Raw genomic sequence first — 21,578 nt, forward strand, 5'->3', positions numbered from 1 at the left:
GATATGACATATCCTTACAGAATATAATTATATGGCTATTCCTCTTCTCTTGTTAATAAAAATAAATGATATTATTAGATACTCAAAGCCCAACTCATTATCTGCGATTGGAACAACCACCTTAATTCATTCCTGTTTTGTTATAAGGAAGCCCTACTGAAATGCCCAATGTGCCTGTCCCTATCCATAAGCAAGACTCATCTGTAGCTAAGTTTGTTGCTGGTGTTATTGCTAGGGGCATGCCATGCAGGGCATATTCTTCCTCCACACAATAAACCTGGCACTGACTCCCTGCCATTTCAGGCTCTGAAACACTGCCATGGGGTAGGAATTGCCCACGTGAACTTTGCTAATCCATAAACACATTTCTGTATGGGGGAGACAAGAGCTTGTTGGGTTCTTTCAGTCATATCTTCCATTATTCCTTGGGGTTTGATCTGTCTTTATAAAATCTATTGTTTTATTGATTGGATTTTTATATTTTTTTTTCTCAGAAGTTATAGAGGGAGTGGAAAGACCTCCCGGGTTCGTAGATTGGCAGAATTAATATCACAAAATGGTCATACTGCCAAAGGCAATCTACAGACCCAATGCAATACCCATCAAAATCCCATGTCATTCTTCACAGGGCTAGAGAAAACAATCCAGACATTCATATGGAAACACAGAAGGCCCCAAATTGCCAAAGCAATCTTGGAGCAGGGAGGAGCGGTGCTGGAGGCATCACAATTCTAGACTTCAGACTTTACTATAGAGCTATAGTAACAAAACCAGCTTAGTGCTGGTACAAAAATAGGCCTGAAGAGCAATGGAACAGACTAGAAGACCCAGAAATAAACACATACACCTGCAGCCATCCAATATTTGACAAGAGAGCCAAAAATATATGTAGGATAAAAAGGCAGCCTGATCAACAAGTGGTGGAAATACAAACATTCATGTGCAAAGCACAGAAACCGGATTCCTGTCTGTCATCATACAACGATACTGATACCAGTTCAAAAGGACCCAAGATCTCAGCGGAAGACCTAAAACCTCACACCTACTCCAAGAAGGAGTAGGTGAAATACTCTGTGAAACTTCTTGGCATAGGCAGGCACATCCTGAGTAGAATTTCAGGGATCAGCAAATTGGAGAGAGAATCCATATATGGGATTTCATCGAGCTAAAAAGTTTCTACACCACAAAGGACATGGTTACTAAACTAAAACTTCAGCCGACAGAATAGAAGATCTTGGCTCCATGCATGTCAGACAAAAGCCTCATACCCAGAATATACAAGGAGCTTAAAAAACCAAGTGCTCAGAGAGGGAGTGGAGGGGAAGAAAGGTGAGCGAGATGCATTATACTTGGGAACCGACACACCTAACTGCAGCCTCTCTGTACATGTACTTAAAGGTAATTATTATTTTTATTTAAAGAAAAGAAAAAAAATATTAGTCTGGCTATGGTATGTGTGAAGAAAATGGAGGAGAACAGAAAAGGAGTGGGTCAAACTCGATCATCTGCAGGTAAGGACTGTTTATTGCCAGAGAGAGATACAGGACTGGAGATTGTGCAAGGGACTGGATTTGGGGTTTATATGGGCCTTAACAAGGAAACAGAAAATTACAAATGGGCTATGGTCTTGGTCTCTTGGGGGCCAAGGGAGGTGTGCTTGATCAGGCCCACAGTGCAGTGCTCTGGCTAGGATAACGTGGGCTTTCAGCCAGGCCTAGGTTGGAATACCTGCCTGCCGACAGGCATGTGCTCAAGCCTCTCTGTGTGCACCTGGTGTCTGGCTTGATGTGGAGAACGAGGCAGGAATCAATGTAGATACATAAAGTGATGGGGCTGAGGGAGGGAGGCAAGTCCTTCAGTAGGGATAGAACGTAGGACAACAGGCACCATGCTGTGTCCCCAACGCTGTCAGAGGCAGATGACAAAGATGTTTCTTCCTCATGAGGGCAGACACTGTAGATCGCAGCTCACAACCCGAAACATGTCCAAGTTTCCACTGAAACAAAAGTTCCCCTTTGATAGATACCAAATTTGAGTGTGAAGGAAATGAAGATATGAATAAATTTAAAATAGTACTTTTGCCCAGCTCTAGAGGGGTGTTTAAAACTCATATAATAATGCCCGCACCTAATACCAGGCCAACCCAGGGATCCCGCAGTCCTGCGAGGGCGTACTGGAAAGCCCACAGGTCTGAGGGGCCTGGTGAGTCCCAGCGCGTGCCTCTGGGCCAGGAACCCTGCTCTGAGAAGGGCCACCTTAGGCTCTATTGTTCTTGCTCTCTACATTTATACCACCTTGGTGACCTTCTTCTGACCTCTATCCCCGGCTCTTCTGTGGAAAGCTTCTATTTGCAATGCCCACATCAGCCACATTCAGTTCAGTATGGAGCATAAAAGAAGGGTTATACCCCAGTGTTGCTGTGTCAGCTTTCTCTGAACAACCTCGGAGCCTTGCCAGCTTTGTGGGGTGATTCGTGTGCAGAACCCTTCTCCACGACCCTGAGCCTCTTCTGCACAACTTCCTCTCCATCTTATACACACGGCCCACACAGCACATGTGCAAACACCCCACCCCCCCATTTTCCTGAAAAGAGAATACTTTCCATTTTCCTGCCAAGGGACTTACTTTATGCACAGCCTTGATGAGAGAGCTGAAATGCATACTATTTCAAAACGAGGCAGAATAATAAGGGCCCACTGATCTCTCGAACCAAACGGAATTGACATAAATTGCTTAGAATCCTGCCACCGACTCCCCACACACTGCTGTTTCCATCTTATTTTCTTTGCTTGCATAGAAAGAGTCTTCATTTCCTCAAAATCAAACCCCTAACCATATTTCAAGTGGCAAGTCTAATTCGAGCTTCAGTAAGCCAGTGCCATGATATCTGGCTTGTCTCTGAATTAACCAGAACTTGTTCCCAGTGATCCATTTTCAAAGCTTTGCTCCTCTCCTGAGCCTTGGGCACTTCATGTCTATGGAGGCCATTTTCTCCCACGGGATGGCCAAAGGTCAGTCCTTGGGAGAAGTACTGTGTACAGAATGACATGGTGCCAACCTCAGGGCCCCCGACCTGAGGGTCAAGCTGCCCTGCTGTTGAAGGCTGCAGCGCTCGCTGGGGTATGGCCTGGGTAAAGAAGTGGACTTCTGACCCAAGGACAGCATGCAAGGAATGTCCAGCCATGGCCCAGCAGAGGCCAGAAGAGACGGAGAGAAACAGAAAATCAAGAGTTCCAACTTGCCCAAAGCTGGGTGAGATTTTACTACCTCCAAGAACCCGGGGTCTGCTAGTCACTCATCCTTGTCCATCAAGATCTCCCCACTGCTTTTCTAGCCGTTTGGGTCGATGTCCAACTGTCTGTCTGCTCCTCGTGTCATCGAGTACGTACCACTGAGCTCAGTTCACTGGTTCAAGCCCTGCGTATGTGGCTAGTTCTCACAATTGCACGTTAAAAGAGATGCTTTCTAAAAACTCTCCACTGCCTGGAACAGCAGATGTACACATATGGATAATACAAGAGTCCAAAGTGCAAAGGCCACGAGGGACAGCAAACCACCAGCCAATGTGGGGCAGGGAGGCGGAGGCACTGGCGGGCTGTCTGAGGAGGACTGCGAATGCTCCTCCTCTGTCAGCGTCACCACTGGAAACCCTGAAGTGAGAACACCCACATTTTTATGTGAGAACTCCTGGCATTCAAACATGGGTAAATAATTGCCCACAATACCAATCTGATAAGCAATCCGTCCCTTGAGTCACCATTCTATGTCCCCGGTATTTGGTCTTCCCCACAGTGTCACCACAGGGCAAGGCGACATTGGCTCTCCTCTCCACACAAGAGGAAGCAAAGTTTAGACTGGCCAGTGACTTGGTCTCCTCGCTACCAGGCTGCAGGCCATGTCCGCTCCCCTTTCACGTAGGACATGCCATTTGCTTTTACTCATTTCTGGATTCTGTGCTCAGTATAAAAGCAGTCCGGTGTACCTCACCCACTCTGCCACCTTCAGCACATCTCCAAGGCCTGCTGGGCCAGCCAGTGGCAGAGGAAGGATGACCATGATGACCTGAGGAGGCCCCAGATGGAACCGTGTGGAAGCAGCCTTCCAGAATTTGGCAACACGCAACCACTGCAAAGGAATGGGCAATGTCACCTGGCCCTGTGCCAGGGAGAGAGCCAGAGGTTTGCAATCTGCGTGTGACTGCTCCACGCAGACCTACAGGATGCTGGCTTATGTCATCCACTCTTCAGTCTAAAATAGCAGAGTCAGACTGGAGGAATGTGGACCCGCAAGTCTCCCATCAGACAGAGTTCCAGAACTGCTACTCAGAGGTTCACGATGGCCTCGGGCTACTGTCTGCTGGACATGTAGAACAGTGACTTCAGCTCAATTCCTAAGCCCTCCACCAGGCATGAGTCTGGGGCCACTGGACTCTCACTGTGCTAGAAGAACTTCAAGCCCTCTGCCTCGCTGGTGAGGCCCTTGTGGGCTGCAATAGCTGAGAGGCTGCCCCACGAGGGCTCCCAGCCAGGATTCAAGGGCACCTGGCCTGCCAGGTGGTACTGACCTAGCAGGGGCCCAACATGCATTTCTAGTCTCCCAGCAGCCTGGTCAAGGGTCCTAAACCCCAACCCTGACCATGTGAATAGCGTCCCTCACTCTGCGCAAACCAAGTTTGCAAACCAACAGTATCTTTGGCTGGTAGAATAAGAGCTTTCCTCCCCAGAACCCCAGTTTCCATGACAGTCCAACAACCCCTCACTGGAGAGGAGGAGGGAGCAGCACAGGGGAGGAGGGTGAGGCATGGGGGAAGGAGGAGGGAGAGGCACAGTGTAGCCCAATTTTAAAGTGCCCAGTGAGCGCCTCACACACCTCACCTGGGTACTGTGCATTCTGTGCAGAAAATGCCAACACTTGGATGGTTCCCTGGGTTTAGGCGTCCACCGAGATGTGTCACAAAATCGGGCCCTTCTCCACCTCCCTAAAGCTCCAGGCAGTTGGGTCTGTTCTGGGTTGGTTGCAGTGGCCCTGTAGGACAGGCAGATGGTCCCCCACCCCCTCTGCTCTGCACGGGCCACCTCCCAATCCCCAGTGGCTCTCCCCTGCCTGGCCACCCATGACAGCACAGGTCTCTTACCCCCCCCTTCTTGCTCTCCCCTCCTCTGGCTTTACAACGAGCATCAATAAGAAGCTGAAGCTTTCCTGGGAAGGGCTTGGGTAACACGAAAACCCCACTGTCTTCCTGCGCAGAATCCTCTCGTCCTCTCGTGAAGCGCTGCAGGTTTGTGCAGGAGCATGGGTCGGGCACTCTGGGGCAGGGCGGCCGCTGTTTTGTTGCATTACTGAGTAAGTCGTCTTAGCACCAACATGGAAGCCAGACCTTCTTCCTTTAGCCGCTCACTCCCAACAGCTAAAGAGATTTAAGACATTGGAACAGTTCTGCGGGCTACATACTTCCTGAGCGAACACAACATACATTTAGAAACACAGATCTGAACGTGTAAGCTGTCCTTTTGATTTATACCTATCATGACACTCCCACCTAAATGATTTTATGTAAGATGATAATGCTTCATCAGTTGTAGGTGCTTTGAGGTAAGCCAACACAGATATCCACACAATGTCCTTTGGGAAAATAAAATATGTCAAAGTAGAATATTGCAGTATTTTTTTAAGACTGTCTCGGTGATGTGATTTGCAAATGTCATGCTTTCAGGGCACAACTAATATCCTCATTACTCATAATGTATAAACCAACCTGGAACCTGCGAGGCTGCTGGAGAGGCGGATGAGGTGAAACGCGGTATGGAAACATGCTGAACACGTCAGGTCGTTCTTTGGGAGTTATTTAGACTCGCTCACCCACACGTACGGACGGTTTCATGTCTGGTGTTAATTGCCGCATTGAATCACCTCGATGCTCAGAGCACTGGCGGCAGAAATACAGCCGAGGTTGACTCTAAATTGGCTGAGCTCTAAATAAGCACAGCACATTGAAGAACAAAGGAAAAGAGGCTAAAGCTGCCATCCAGAGACCCCGAGAGAATCCAGCAAGAGGGAAGCCCACAAATACGTGCTCTCTGCAGTTGGCATTTACTAGATCCCCGAGCAGCCAGAGGATCAAAGTCATGCCTGCACGAAGCGGCGTGGCCACGCGTCTGGCCCACCTGACCTGGTGACCACGCTCTGCGGTGAGGGCCCTTTCCTCTCACTTGAAGATGATCCTTGAACACAGAGCACTGAAGCATTGTTTTTCCTCAACTTCTTTACACCAGCTCTTCCTTTTAAGCTTCATGGAATTCAAAGTGAATTTGGAAAAAAAAAAAAAAGAATAGGAAATTTACCCCTTCACCCACGTTGTCTAGGGAAACTGAGGCCCGGACTGAGGCCTGAAGTCAAGAAGCAAGCGGACTTGAAACCATCATCTTGCCCCATGGGACGGGACAAGAGGGCTCAAGCAACAGCAGCAGCTCCTGCCAAGGCTTCAAATGTGGTCGGAAAATAAAATGCAATGTGTAGCAACATCTGCTGTGGTGTGAATATGTCTCTCCCAGACACTTACGTGAACGCCTGCACAGGAGGCGGCCAAAGCCTGAGGGTTCTGTGGGGTAGGTGCCATATAAAGAGCTCTGGAAAACCATCTGCACTGCATGGCCTTTCTTCTTTTCCTCACATGAGGTTTTTTAAGTACTCATTACCTGATTTATGGAATGATCAGGTCTCTATGCAGTGTCTGTGAATGTGTGTGCATGCATATGTGTGTGTGTGTGTGTGTGTGTGTGTGTGTTGCTTAGGGCCTCTCACCTGCTTGATTTGGTTTCCTCAGCTCACACTCAGACACCTGAACTGCATCATCTCCAGCCTGGCGCTGTGCTGGTTACTCTGGAGATGGTCTGGGATTTCTCATCCCTGGCTGGCCTCTACTGGTGATCACCCGGTTCTCAGCCCACGAAGTAGCCAGGATCACAGGTGGGAGCCACGTCCTTCTCACGAGGAGCAGCCCAAGCGCCCAGGACTGGATCTCGTGACTCACCTGGTAGTGAGCCCTCTGCTGCCACTTAGCCCTCCCTGGGCGCAGGGGGAGGGCTCTCCATGGGCGACGCCACCACCCGCTGGAGGGGAACCCATCGTCCCTGGAAGCCCAAGTAGCATCCCACGAGGGTCTGGCATTTTCAGGAGAGCCCACCAGTCCCGAGTTCTCCACGCTGACCACCTTTCCCCTCACCACGACTGTGCTAACTTCACAGACACAAAAAGGTAGTGATCTTGGCAGTTCTTTCTTCCCCAACACAACTCAACGCATCAAACATCCTTCTGCCCAATCCACCTCCAAAAGAAAGGCTCTCTCGTCAGCCATGAAGATAATATTCTTCTTTTTTTTTTGACCAGTCCAGGGCTTGAGCATTGTCCTTAGACTTTCTGAAGGCTAAAGCTCCTCAGCACCATTTCTGGCTTTTTCCTGTGTAGGTGGTACTGAGAAGCTGAACCTGGGTCTTCGTGCATGCTAGGCAAGTACTCTACCACTAGGCCAAATTCCTGGCCCCGAAGACAATACATTCTTGAAGCAATTTGTAGATAGACTGTATACCTAAGGTGGTAGAAAATAGATTCCCAACTATCTGATAGCACTTTCAGTACAGCAGCTTGTCTTAGCAATTGCTGCATGACAAACAACGTCCCCCCCACCATGCAGTGACTTAAAAAGCAGAGATGTTTTGCATTGCCATGGTTGACTGGTGATTTCTCAGCTGCCATCTTTGGGCTGTTTTTAGAAGGTACATTCCTCCAAAATCCAGTCTCAGAAGGAGGTCATAGTGTTATTTCCTCTGCATTCTGGTGTTCAAGGTACCATCATGAAGCCATCCCAGGTTCAGGAGCTCTGAGAAAGGGTCTGGATCTTCATGGGAAAAACAGTAGTTTCATTGCAAAGGCCAGCCATATTTGGATAGCAGTGAAAGTTTGCAATATACCCATTGGCTTAGGTAAGTCTGTCCTCTCTCATCCCCTCTTCTCCCCGCTCTCCCTCTCCTTGTTCCTTTCACCTCCCTAAACACACTCACTTTCCAATCAGGTATAGTCTTCAGAAACCTGCACCAGGAGACAAATCTGAGAACTAAGTGTGACTCATGCCCTCTCTTCTTTGCTTTTGGCCCTGGCTTGCCTTCACGACTCTCTTTCTCTCTGATGAGCTCTTTCCAGCTCTTCCCAGTGTCTTAAACATATGGACTCCATACTGGTCCCTTGTGTCCAAGCCTTTGTGAATGCGAGGATCAGAGCCTGTATTTCTTAAGAACATACCATTCTAACATTCCCAGCTATGAGCTGGTTCCTGTGACCACCTGGTACGACGAGATACCAGTCAAGCCAGCACCCTATGACCTGAGCCCACACGCCAGGCTACCTCAACAAGGGCATGACCACAGAGATCATCCTCGGAGGGTTGTTAGGGAGGATGGGAGCTTGTGAAGCTGAGAAAGACTGGGAAGGAGGTGGAAATTGTGTCCAGGAATGGATTTGGTTAGAGGGAAAGCGGGGAAACCATTCAGCAGTACGATCCCAGGAGCAAGAGTACCAAGAACAGGGCAAGCTGGATGCAAGATGTCAAAGTCAGCGCCCCAGGGTAGTCTTGAGATGATTCTAGGACCAGCTCCGATCACGTCACTCACATGCCAAAGCACTGCCAGACTGCAGGTGCATGTTACTCCCATGAAATAGATTCCATAAAGACAGAAAATGTGGAAAGGAAACCAAAATCACAGCATCAAGAGCTGTGGCTACATAGATATAACATTGTCACCTCGGTAGAAAATGAGCCGTTATAAAAATAGACTGCAGATTCTGATTACTCAGAGGAAATATCCAAGTTAATTAACTTGATAAATTTCAGCTTTCCCTGTGTGCAGTATAGACATAGGCAGATCCTGAGAAAATACAAGATTACTTTTCCCCAAAGGGAAGTCCAATAATAAAAAGCCATTAACCTATGTCCTCTCCAAGTCTAAAATCACTGCAGAGCCCAGCTGTTCTGTCCTGTGAAAATTCCAAGCATTCATTCAAACCTGACTGACCAGTCAAAATTGTCAAGGTTTGAAAAGAATATGCAAATAAACAAAGATTTTATTGGCTGAATTAAGAGTTGGGATGACGAACACTTAGAATGAGAAAAGGAAAAAGGGGGATTTTTTTCAGAGACAATTTAGAAATTGTTTTTGATGTTTATAAAAAACAACTTTGTTCATTTCTAGTTTAGAATTAATGACGTATACTTGATCAGAAATGCTATTTCTAGCAAATTGTACAGATAATTAACTCTAATTCCAGTGATGTTTGAAATAAGGACGATAAATCTTTATGGGTTCTTGTATGCAATTCATACTGAAAACTCATTTGAATTTTATTTTAATATAGATTTTTCTCAACTTGGTGATGTCGTGGGAGTTCGTTGAACTAAGGCTGTGTCTACAAAGACAATAAACAAAGAGGAAAAGAAGAAATTAGTGGTTAACTCATGTTTTAACACAGATTCTTCCAGTCTAGGAAGAGCACAGTCTTTGCTCTGCGTCTGGGTCAATATGGCAGATTCTCCTCCCTCGAGTTTGAGGACTGATGGATTGGCAGTTGTCTCCCATACTCCTAACATGGATTAAAAGTTACAATAAATACAAATCATCCCCAAATCAAAATGAACCAAGGTGAGGAAGGAAACGGAATTTAAATGGATCCCTGGGCTGCTGTACCCAAGGCTACATTCTCCACATTCCTGCTTTTTTCCTTGCTGTTACTTTTGTTTGCTTGTTTGTTTTGTATGCTGGTTTTAGGGCATTAAATCTTGCTTGGCTCCCTTTTCTCTAAGCTGTTAACGCTTTTCCTTAAGCCACTCGGCCACTTCTGGCTTCTTCTGTTTTCATGGTGTGTCTCAAGAGCGTCTCTGCCTGGGCTGGCTTTGCACGGTGATCCTCAGATCGCAGGCCCCATTAGCTAGGTTGACAGGTGTGAGCCACCTGTGTGCAGTCATCCCTGCGATTGTCCTTCACCTTCCACCCCTGGACGGGCAGGGAGGCGGAGTCTCCCACGGTGGTGCCATGCCATCCATTGTCACATGTCTACCCAGCAGTTCACTCATATGACATTCCAGGACTCTTCTCGCTAAACTTGGGGCACTGAAGTCATTTAGAGTACAAGGGCTCAGGGACTTGGACATGTCTCTGCCACCTCCAGAATTAACAGAGTGTGGCCCTGTTACCTGGCCAGTTCGGGTGAGCTGCCCTATACCAGAATTTACATGATGTTGCCTTTTTTTTCCCCCATTTTTGTTAGTGGTTATTGAACTTCTCAGGATACGCAAGCTACATATAAAGCAGTCATCTTCAGACCATTATAACACACACACACACACACACACACACACACACACACACACACACAAGCTGAAGAGAATCATAGGCAAATGCATGTGGTTATGTTGTGTTTCAAAGAAAACTTTGAGAAACCAAGCAGTGGGCAAAGGACAAGGTAAGGAAAGTCTCAGAAACAGAATATGTGTGCTTACATTCCTGCTTTGATGCATCCCAGAAAATATATAACAAGGTTTATGTTAAACTCTTACCTGAAAATGTATGAAGGATTCTTGAAATGATCTGAAACTCTTCAGGCCCCCAGTTCCACTGGGCCCCACGGCTGCCTCCCCTCGAGCTAGGATTGCAGACGTGAGCTCTCATGCTTGGTTCTACCAAACAATTCTGTAGGGAACATAAACTTCTTCTTGGCCCCCACTTCAACACAGAGTTAATCACATTGGCCACAGCATAACGGATGCAGACAGCGTCTGCAGGCGAGGTGCAGCAAACCACAGACACATCTAGGATAGAATATTGACTCTTGTCAAGGCAATCCTGTGGGGAGATGAGCTAATACGGTCGTCGTTCATTGCTCTGTGTGCCACAGGTCTCAGAGATGGAACCTGGGGACTCAACTTTCCAGCTCAAGTACGCTCACAGAAGGAGAAGAGGAAGCCACACAGTAAACACAAAGATTCGCCCGGAGCTCGGGTCTTCTGTCCATGTTTGAAGTCAGATGAATAACGTGTTTGTGCAATTCGGATGCACACAAGCTGCTCGTGGTAAGACGTGCTCTGTCTATGTGGGCTTGCAGAGCCGCCTCCAGACCCCAGAGGACACACATGCAGAAGATGCAATCAGATCTGAATTGCCTTCCATCTTGAAGGAGAAATTAAATAATGCATAGCACCAAACCACCGATGTTTGGACAAACGCTATTTGTCAGAAGTCCAGTGTTGTTCTGTGGTAGGTCATGAATTTACATTCCATGCAATGGGGCCATTGATTACCTCTCACAAATACCAGGGCCTCACAGAGCACAGCAGACTCAACCAGAGTCTTGGTGTGTTTCTAAGTCTGTATTCAATCCCCAAATTACTGATCAGCGGTCTTATACCCTCAAGTTCCCCACCTCCCAAAAGCTGATATCCTGACAAGGAGTTGCAAAGTGTGCGACCATCGTAGCCCAAGCAGAGTGAGCTGAGTGTGGAAACCCAGCTCTCTCCCCAGCTCCACCAGTGCTCTCACCCATCCTCAGAGAACCCCACTGAGGAGTCACTGGTGAGAAGCTATTGAGGACTTCTTCCTGTCCACAGAACACTTGAGAAGAAGGTGCTCTGGCAAGCCTGCGGAGGAGACTGCAGCCCCGGCTCTCAGCTTGGCTGCAGACTCCCAGGAGACTAGGCCAGCGAGGCCACATCCATTTCAGAACTGCGAAAACTCTGAATTCATAAAGGCTTGCTATTTTCATCTAGTAGGTATGGGGCAGTTTCTTATGTAGCAGATAACTAAGATAGTACTATTTTTCAAATAGAATTTTGAATTTGTCCTCAATTAGAGGGAAACTGCCTTTTGTTTATTTAAATGGTAATAAGTAATGACTTAGTAGTAGTCATTAATTTTATAATATAATGGAGGATTATAATATTTCTATGTTTACATATAATGTATTACTTCCTAGCTAAGATAGCCAGCCAAAACCAAACTTTACATTTTTGACTAGCAAGCCCAAGTATGGAAAAAATGTACAAATTTGATGAGCATCTCATTTTTAAAAAATGAGAAGCTTGGCCTCTATGAGGCCAAATATCACTTTCCATTTTCTGTCCTGTTTATAACAGGTCCCTAATACAGTCTCCTTGCATTTAAATTTGTATATTTTAATTATTAAAATGGAAGGCCGAAGAAGAAGAGCTGGGGACATTTTCTTGGCATGAACTATTCATGTGCCTTCAGCAAACAACATTCTCCCTCAATCTCAATTTCTAGCCTCTTGCTCTATCAAGTGTGGCAAAATTACATTTTTCCCTACATTACCTGGAAAGATTGCTCTTTTCATATCTATGCACTGGCTGTTCTGACAGAGCAATCTTTGTGCAAAATATAAAGAGCCTGTTATTTGGTAAATTAATACTTCAGTCACTATGGGTGTATTACAGGATATGACAGTGTTCTTGTTCTCACCCCACTGGATGGCTACATTTGCTCATGACCAAAACAACTCAACTAATTTGAGCCCCAAGTCAAAACTTCGCTCTACACGGCATGGTTAACACACTAGCTGTCTGCAATAGAAGGTGAGTTCTAAGCCGTGAGCCTGACATCAGGGGAAACAGATGCAAGCACTTGAACAACTCAGGCCCCTTAAATCCACTTCTGCTGGGAACATTTTGGTCATCTGTACAAAAGCGTAAAGAAGGGGGTAGACGGTGAGTGTCCCTCAGTCCTGAGCGCCTGCCAGTGGGGCACTCCCTCCCCTGTGGGAGAAAGGGGTGAGGGTCCCAGGACGCCAGCCCACCACAGCTGTTCCCAGAAACCCCTGCCATTCTGTCCATCGTTGGCTCCATCTTCTCTCACTCCTCCCAGCTTGCTCTGTCCCCACCACGCCAGATCCGGAAAGGGTGCATCTGCTGGCATGCTTGCTCCTTGTTATCCCTCCTAGATGGTAACCTGCTGGAGGGCATGCATTGGGCCTCCTCCTTAAGGAAATGTCACAACAAACAGTGGTTGAGTAAATGAAGGGCTGGATGTAGTCAGGTCACAGGTCACATAAAACTGACCAAAAGCCCAGGCATTCCGTGCCCGCTGCCCAGGTAGCTCAATCGTGAAGAGATAAGTAAAGGAAGGAAGCTTGGCAAAATTGACTCCCATGGAGTAAAGCACGAAAGGTGTCGTGACTGCATTTGTGGGTCAACAGCTGACCGTCGGGCGGGGCCGCAGGCCGGGCACACCTGATTACAAGAAATGGGCCGACCTCCACCAGCCTGGCTCTGCTTCTCTTCTCCTCCATTTAAGGGGCACGGCCAGGAGAAGTTCCCTGTGGGGCCGGTGACAAATGACTCTCCACGGTAGCGCAACATGGTGATCGCTTGGTAACGAAGGGATAATAGAAGCCGTGTCTGTAATTGCAACTCCAGGCAAGCTGGGGAAATGAGGGGGAACCACATGAGGAGGCAGCCCGCTAACGATGATGCATTCCCGGAACTCACAGCTCGACTCTTCCCCCAGCAGGGCCAGCAGCCGCCTGCTTCCCACAGCCAAGGGGGCAAACGCAAGGCTTCACCTTGGCCTTGGCCTGGAAGGGGCGAGAGCCTGATGAGGTGGAAATGGCATCCTTCCACCCTGTCTGCAAGGAGGGGGGCACTGCAGCCCTCAGCTCTGCCCAAGGCCCAGCTGTGTTTTCCTGGGCCTGGGGATTTCATTTGGGTCATTAATTCTTAGCCCTGGCTCCCTGCTTTTCCATTTTGCCCGGTGCCAGCATTTCCTGCCTTCTGCCAATCCCAAACTGCTCCTTGCTCAGGCTCTGTTGATACCAGGATGAAAAAGTTCAGGCTCATTCTGGCAAAAGGAACTGTCACCCAGGCTGTCCACAAGCCCCACAGCCCAGTGAGTGGGGGACCAGGTCCCTCAACCGATGCTCAGGACCACCTGACTCAGGCCACACCCATCCAAAGTCAATTAACTGGAGTCCAATGCCAGATGCTCAGAGGCACTGCCCGTTTTAGGGCACTGGTTCTGGCCTCTCCCCAGTGGGCTAGAAGGGCAGCGAGACCACAGCTGGGAGGCGAGGCTCCTCCTCCAGGCACACTTTAAGCCAGTGTGGGGCCTGCTCGGGTGAGACCCTCTGGCACATCCTCCCGGTGGCCCCGGGCCACTGCACTGTGAGAAGCTCAGCGCAGCCACGCCGCTGGAAGCTGCTCTTCCCTGCAGAAGGTACACAGTCCCCGTGTGGTTCCAATTACTTTTAATCATCATCCAGTGGATGAGCCAGATATAATTTGTTAATAACAATTGGAAGCCACTTTACGGAGGGAAAAATAGGATGGCTGGATCAATAATTTGTTATAGATGCGGAAGATATTTTTATCAAGGGAAAAGGTTCAGCTCCGTTATTCTAATTGATTGTTCTTCACTGTGCGTTTCCTGCGTGCCAGGAAGTGTACCCAAAGCTGTGAACACACATCACCACATTTCCTCACAACTCCCGGGAAAGATCCCTTGCAAATGAAACTCTCAGAGCTCATAAGGGTGTAACGGTTTTCCTGAAGGTCGTGATGCGTGGTTTTGGTCTTCAAGTGTGTGCTTTCTCTTTTGTTTTTTTCCCCCACTGGTCTAGCGTGTTTTCAAAACCTGGCACGTGAATCATGGCTGTGTTGAAACACTCCAGTCTTACATGTTCCATTAAAGTTTCTAATCAAATCAAGGCATGCTTCAGAAAGCATTATAACCAACTCTCCCATTAAAGCCTTCCTGGATATTGTGGTAGTTTTCCCTTCCACCTTCCTACATGACAATATGCTTAAGCCCTATGCTGTGGCTTATTATCCACTTACATTTCCCCCAGACAGATCCACATTTGGCAGTGAGATAGGGGAGGGGGAGGGGCTTAGGAAAAGGGAGACACTGAAGGAAATTGGGGTCTACTGCCCTCACGGTCCCCATCTCTGGAACAGACTCTGGCTAGTCCTCCACCAGGCCAGCGATTCCTCTCTTCATCCTCTCCAGCTCCTCATCCTCAGTCAGACACCTCTTTGAAGCCAGAACCCAGTACCCTAGGCCAGCCACTGTGTATTACAAATATATATATATATATATATATATATACGTATATTACATGAGCTAATGTGTTTTGTTTTCATACAGGCATATAATGTATTTTTGCTGCATCTCACCTTGTATTTCTCTCGCTCAGTTTTCCCCCCCTATCTCTTGCCTCCTCTCTTGTGACTTCCATGTCTATGGTTCTGCTCCCTCGATTACGTATGAGAGAAACCATGTGATTTTTGTCTTTCTGAACCTTAGCATGCCGATTATCATTTCTGAAAATAACGTGATTCTATTCTTTGTGTGTGTGACTGAGTAAGTCTTGGTCCATTCCTGACTGGTCCAGTCCTAGACTGACTCGATCATGTGTCCATTGTGAACGGTGCTCTGTGAAGCACCAATCTTCTGGGGAGGGTGCATCCACTAGATGTTTCCCTCGATTCTTCAGGGTATGTGTAAGGACGTCTGTGGTTGGATCACATTGTAGTTTGGTAGAATTTTGAGGGACCTCTGTACTGATTTCCACAGTGTCTGGGCTAATGTACATTCCTTGCAATCGTGTGTTAGGTTTTCTTCCCACCCCTCCTTCCTGCATGCTCACCTACAATTGCTATTGTTTGTTTTCTTGACCATAGTCAAGACCTAGGCGAAGGTGGAAATCTCACTGGAGTTTTGACGAGCTTTTCTGATGACTACAGGTACAGAATATGTTTTATATAATTATTAGCCACTTGTACTTTTGGGGGGAACTGGATGTCTAGTCCGTTTGCTCATTTATTGATTGAACTACTTGTTCTTTTGCTGTCATTTATTATTACTATAGTTTCTTATATATTGTTGACAGAAGGCCTCTACTGGAAGAAGATGAGTTTACATAAGACTTACCAGACATTGGGCCCGGGAGTTTGGCCTAGCGGTTAAAGTGCTTGCCTAGCATGCACAAGGACCCGGGTTCGATTCCTCGGTATCCCACATACACAACCAAGCCGGAAGTGGCAGAGACGAGACTGCGACGGCGACAGAGAGCGAAAGAAGCTGAAGTGAACAGAGCCCAACCGAGTGGTGGCCGGAGCGGGCGGGGGGGGGGGGGGGGGGGGGAGCGTGCGGGAGCGAGCCGAGCCAGAGCGAGAAGGGGCCGGAGCGAGCAGAGCCAGGAGCAAGCGAGAGCTGGCCGGGCCGGAGCGAGCGGGGCCAGGAGCAGAGCAGGGCCGGGCCGGAGCGAGCGGGGCCTGAGCTAGAAAGAGGGCCTAGCCGGGCCGGAGCGAGCGGGGGCCGGAGCGAGCGGGGCCAGAAAGAGAAAGGGGCCAAAAAAAAAAAAAAAAAAAAAAAAAAAAGACTTACCAGACATTGAGAGGCTGTGGTGCAAGTTCTTGACACTGGACTGTTGACATCACTCAAGGCCAAAGCAATGAGATGGTACAATATGTGATGGGAAATAAGTACCAGAATAATGGTCCTTATCATTTTCCTAAGGACTTTAGTTGTGAGACATTACAAATCGCAAGTTCAACATTGATGTGACAGATTCCGAAATTCACAGGTAGGGGCCCACAGAAAACAGAAAAGCCACACGTGTCCAGGTTTTGGTGACTCCGGTTAGACCTACCACCTCAGGCCTCTTTGTGACCACATAACTCAAGACAGGAACAGGACCCCTCTAGTCATGTGTGAATACATACAAAACTGGTGCATTATCTGGCTCACAACATTGCGGATATCCCCGGTAGCTGAAATGAGGGCTTTGACCTTGATCTCATTGGTCCTTCTTTATAGAGGACATTAAGATGCCCTGCCACACAATCTGCTATACTCCTGGCAGCTTCCCATTCAGAGCCAAGCTGTGCCTTCTGAAAGCCTCCACAAAAGTCTCCCAACCACAGCCCAAATGATTAAGTCATCCAGACTCCCTGGGATGCCCAGGGTTCTTTGACAGAGGGGGAGGGAAAGGAGGAGGGCAGGGAGAAGGTGGAAGGGAGAGGCGTTTCCCTCACTACACCAATAATAAACTAACTTGTGCGATCACAACCATACACTCAATGGTGAGGTAGTCTTTGATTGAGGGCCTTTAATGTCATGAAATACCATTTGATCTAATTGACAATTACAGAAATCCTGGCTTGGCAGAAATCCTTTAGAAGAAAACTGGCAACTCTGGAACTGTAATGCTTCTGTTTTGATGGGCTATGTGAGTCTCCAGGATGGTAGAAGAGAGGAAAAAAGGAAAATCATTTTCCTCCTTAAAAGTAACAATGTGCTGCCTGACAGAAAAAGGAGCAGGCATATGCAGGGACCATTCTTTAGAAAGAAATGCAAATGCCATACTTAGGGAAAGAGACTCAGCTGTGCTAAGAATGGGATCAAAGAGTTCACAGCACAACCAGCCACTTGGTTGGCCAGGCTGAGGAGGTAGGCATTCTTCTGCCTACTTGGGGGAGTGAAATGGTAGAACCCCCAGGGACACATTTGTCAGGAGCTGACAGAGTGCAAACACAGCTCCCCTCTGACCTTTCCTTATGGGAGAACCTCTATCGCAGATTCTTGGCACAAACATAACATGTCCTGTCCTGTTTACAGCAGAATACTATGTGATTGGGAAAGGAACTGAGACCATCTGTCGGTGGCTATGAAGTGAGCTACTGCATAGATTAAGTGAAAAAACTAAGATGTAAAATGAGTATGTATGAGAGTCCTGGGAAGGCAGGAATAGAGGGGACAGTGGGAGAGGACGGATGCTAGATCAAGCCGAGTCACGTGACCGAATGGCTCTGACTCTGAATCTAAGACATGACCTAATCTGAGAGGCAGTCACACCTTCCAGGAAGCCTGTGAATCCTATAATAACCACTTAAACTTACACAGAGATTCCTTTTAAAATACTACTGAATAATCACAAAGTAATATCTAGTTGTCATGCCCACATGGAGAACTTTATAAAAATTGAAAAGACAATGCTTGAGTGACATATGCCTAATGGGATATATGCTAATGCTCAAAACAACAAATTAACCCTAAATTGCTGCTTCTGGCTTTTACTAGAGTATGAATATTTAGAATATATATTAGCTTATAATGCAGAATAATATACTTAAAATGTGTGTGATAAAATAATGATGTTTATTTAGGACACTAAGATAAACTAAGTTACTTAAAGTTTTAGTTTTTTCACAATGATTTACTCTATTCTCTTCCTTCCTGCCTTCCTTCTTTTTCTTCTTCTTTTCTCATCAATTGTGGAGCTTGAACTCAGGGAGGGCCTGGGTACTGTTCCTGAATCAGTTTGTGCTCAAAACTCTACCACTTCTGGGTTTTGAGAGGTTAGAGTTTCACAGGGACTTTTCTGCCCAGGCTATCAGCCTCCTGAGTAGCTAGAATTATAAGTGTGAGCTACTGGCGTCTGGCTCCTTCCTTCGATTTTTCATTTCCCTCCCTCCCTTCCTTCATCTTTCTTTTCTTCCTTCCTTCTCAGTATCTGATGCTTTTGCTCTACCACATGAGCCATGCCTCTAACCCCACCATTATATACCTATAAATTGCTTTCTTAGAAATAAAATTCCTCTGTACAGCAATATTCAAGGGTTTTTAAAATATTGACAAAGTGGCCCGTGGAAACTCCTTTGCAATGAATTTATCAGTAATAAAGTATTTACTTCTTGAAGTTTCTTTGGTACTAGGTGCTACTCTTTTTCCAGATAGCAACAATCTTTTTTTCCTTTTTCTTTTTGTTGTCCGTCGTGGGCTTCTGTGCCTGGGCATTGTCCCTCACCTCTTCACTCAGGGCTACCACCCTACTCCTAAAGCCACAGACCCACTTCTTGTTTTCTAGAAATTAATTGGAGATGAGAATCTCATGTTCTATAGTGCCTGGGCTGGCTTTGAACCGTGATTCTCAGATCTGTCTCCTGAGTAGCTAGGATTACCGCTGTGAGCCACCACACCCAGCAAATTTATTTTTTTTTAGCCATTCCTGGGGCTTGGACTCAGGGCCTAGGCACTGCCCTTGGGCTTTCTCAAGGCTAGTGTTCTATTCTTGAGCCACAGCACCATTTCTAGCTTTTTTCTTTAGTTGTGGCAACAAACAACAATCTTGTGTTGCTACTTTACTTAAATTTTTCAGATTGTTGGGGAAATGGAAAGCTTTTTATGCACGTTAGTCCAACTCTGCATCCTTATGTGTATGGATTATCCTCCTGTCCACTTTCTTCTTCTGCATGTTTCGACCTTTATGTTTATTTTATCAATCCCATTATATGCTTGGCTTTTATTGTAAGCACTTCAATGCTTTTAAGAAACAGGCACTATGTGAACACTAAATAAATAAAAAGAACATTGAGTTCAATACATTTTTAACTCTATTGTAAGGAACACACAAAGATGACCTAACGAGGGCTGCATCTTCAAGGAAGTTCGGGTCCCGAGGGTAGAAGAGACATGAATAGACAAACTAAATCACAAGAGGAAAGGAAGAAAGGTCACACAGAAGACATGATAACAGGCTGTGTGAACTCTCAGAAGGCCGAGGACCCTTTCACTGGGAAGATGAAGAACAGACTTCGAGCTCTAGAGGAAGAATAAAAATTCTGCCGTGTGGTGACAGAGAAGACATGCTACAGGCACACACATGGCTTGGCCCGTAGGGTGTGATGAAAGAAGAGAGTATTTCCATGTGGTTACAGTGACAGTGGGGAAAGAGAAGTGTAGAAATTAAGGTCATAGTTTTCCATGGGACTCACTCAGTAGACTTTCAAAGGGCAGGAATTCACTCAGTATCAACAACCAACAGGCCTTTGATTTCTTTGCGTTTCTACCAAAACATCCTTTGCTAGGAATAATCTGGCAGTATGGACAAGATTAGAAGACAGGGACTGGAGAAGACTGAAGTTTCTGGAAAAGTCAAGCAAGGGGCGGTGACTACCAGAACCAGAGACTGGTATGGTACCGGAGGCAGGACAGCTGGCAGAGATGCAATCTCAGGTCATAGCAGAGGAAAGACATTGGCAGAAGAGACTTCTGGCAGACACTGATGTGTACAGGAAAGGGAGGAATGAGGCAGACACTCCTTCTTCAGTGTAGAGGAGTGAGTTATGTGGGCATGAGGATATAAAGAAAATGGAAAAAGGAGAGCTGGAAGACTTTTTTCCTTTGTAATTTGGTACAGTGGGAGATAAGATCTCCCCTCCAGACAATGAAGGGAGTTGAGAGAAGGAATGGCCATGAGTTCTTCTGTGGGACCTAGGAGGAAAGGTTACTACTCTGGGATGAATGGCCGATGTACCAGCAGAAGTGAGAGGCCCAAGAATCCCCGCCTGGATGTGGGGGGCTGTCAGCCAGCCTGGGGGGGGGGCAGCCCTGCACAGGGGCAGCAGCAGAGACAGACAGGGAGGCGGCTCTCTGGACCATTCATCGGGCCAAGCGGTAGATAGCCCCATGCATTGAGAAAAAGGCCAGTAAGACTGGTCTTAGCAGCACCAAGATGGAGGTGCTTGTGTGCACTACACGAAGGTCTCAGCCCGGGGAACAGTGAGGCAGAAATCCAACCCGAGTTCCCTGCGCAGGCTCTGAGCCACCAATGTGGAGGTCACCACAGACTGGGGGGGACAGAACACCAACAGCAGAAGCTTGTTTGAAGTTGGAAATCTGAGAGCAGGGTACCAGCATGGTCCATGGCTGATAAGCTCCCATTTCCTGGTCCTCCACGAGACTCCATCTTCCCACTGTGTCTAGGGGCTCCTTCCTTTAGGAGGGCACTGATCCCAGCCCAAGGGCGATCTTCCTGACCTCATCACCACTGAAGAACCCCCATGAACCAGCTGTTTATCATGTGTGGGTCCGCTTTCTGGAAGCTGCTAGAAAGCCTATCATTGACAGCATGGTAGCTCCCACTTTTATGGGGAGGAGGGAGAGAAACTCAACATGTCACTTTTGGAGGACACAGACATTCAGTCCCCTGTATTGTTGAAGAACGAAGGCCCTGGGCTGGGCTGGAGGCCACAATCCCAGTCAGCGCTACAGGAAGCCAGGAAGAAATTCACTGTGATTGTACAAGAGCCTTTAAAAGTCAGAGAGAGCAGGTGGGGTGGGACTGGAAGGCCTTTGTAGAGACCCGGGGGAGAGGGGAGAAGAAAATAAAATCAGAGGCAAGGGAATTTAAGAGGGCAAGATAACGTATTTGAAGCACAACAAAAGGAGGAAGAGAAGAGACACATGGCAGCTGGGTGACATGCCTGTACTTTTCACCCTGTCACTCTAAAGAACACTTCCAGAAAGAGAGCCACCGTTTCACTACCATTCATCCTAACATTCCTCGCTCTGCTTTAACTACGGAGGGTAAATCTTATTAAGCATTTGGCTTAGATCATCCCAAACAGCAATGCAAATGCCTTTGTGCCGTTGAGTTTTTATTTGTGTGTGTCATTAACATTAAGCACATGATGGTGCAACAACAATGTAATTGATGGCTTAATGGGCTGAATTTAAATTCAA

This window comes from Megascapheus bottae, chromosome 8 (assembly GCF_031878675.1).
Source record: "Megascapheus bottae isolate mThoBot1 chromosome 8, mThoBot2.hap1, whole genome shotgun sequence".
NCBI lineage: Eukaryota > Metazoa > Chordata > Mammalia > Rodentia > Geomyidae > Megascapheus > Megascapheus bottae.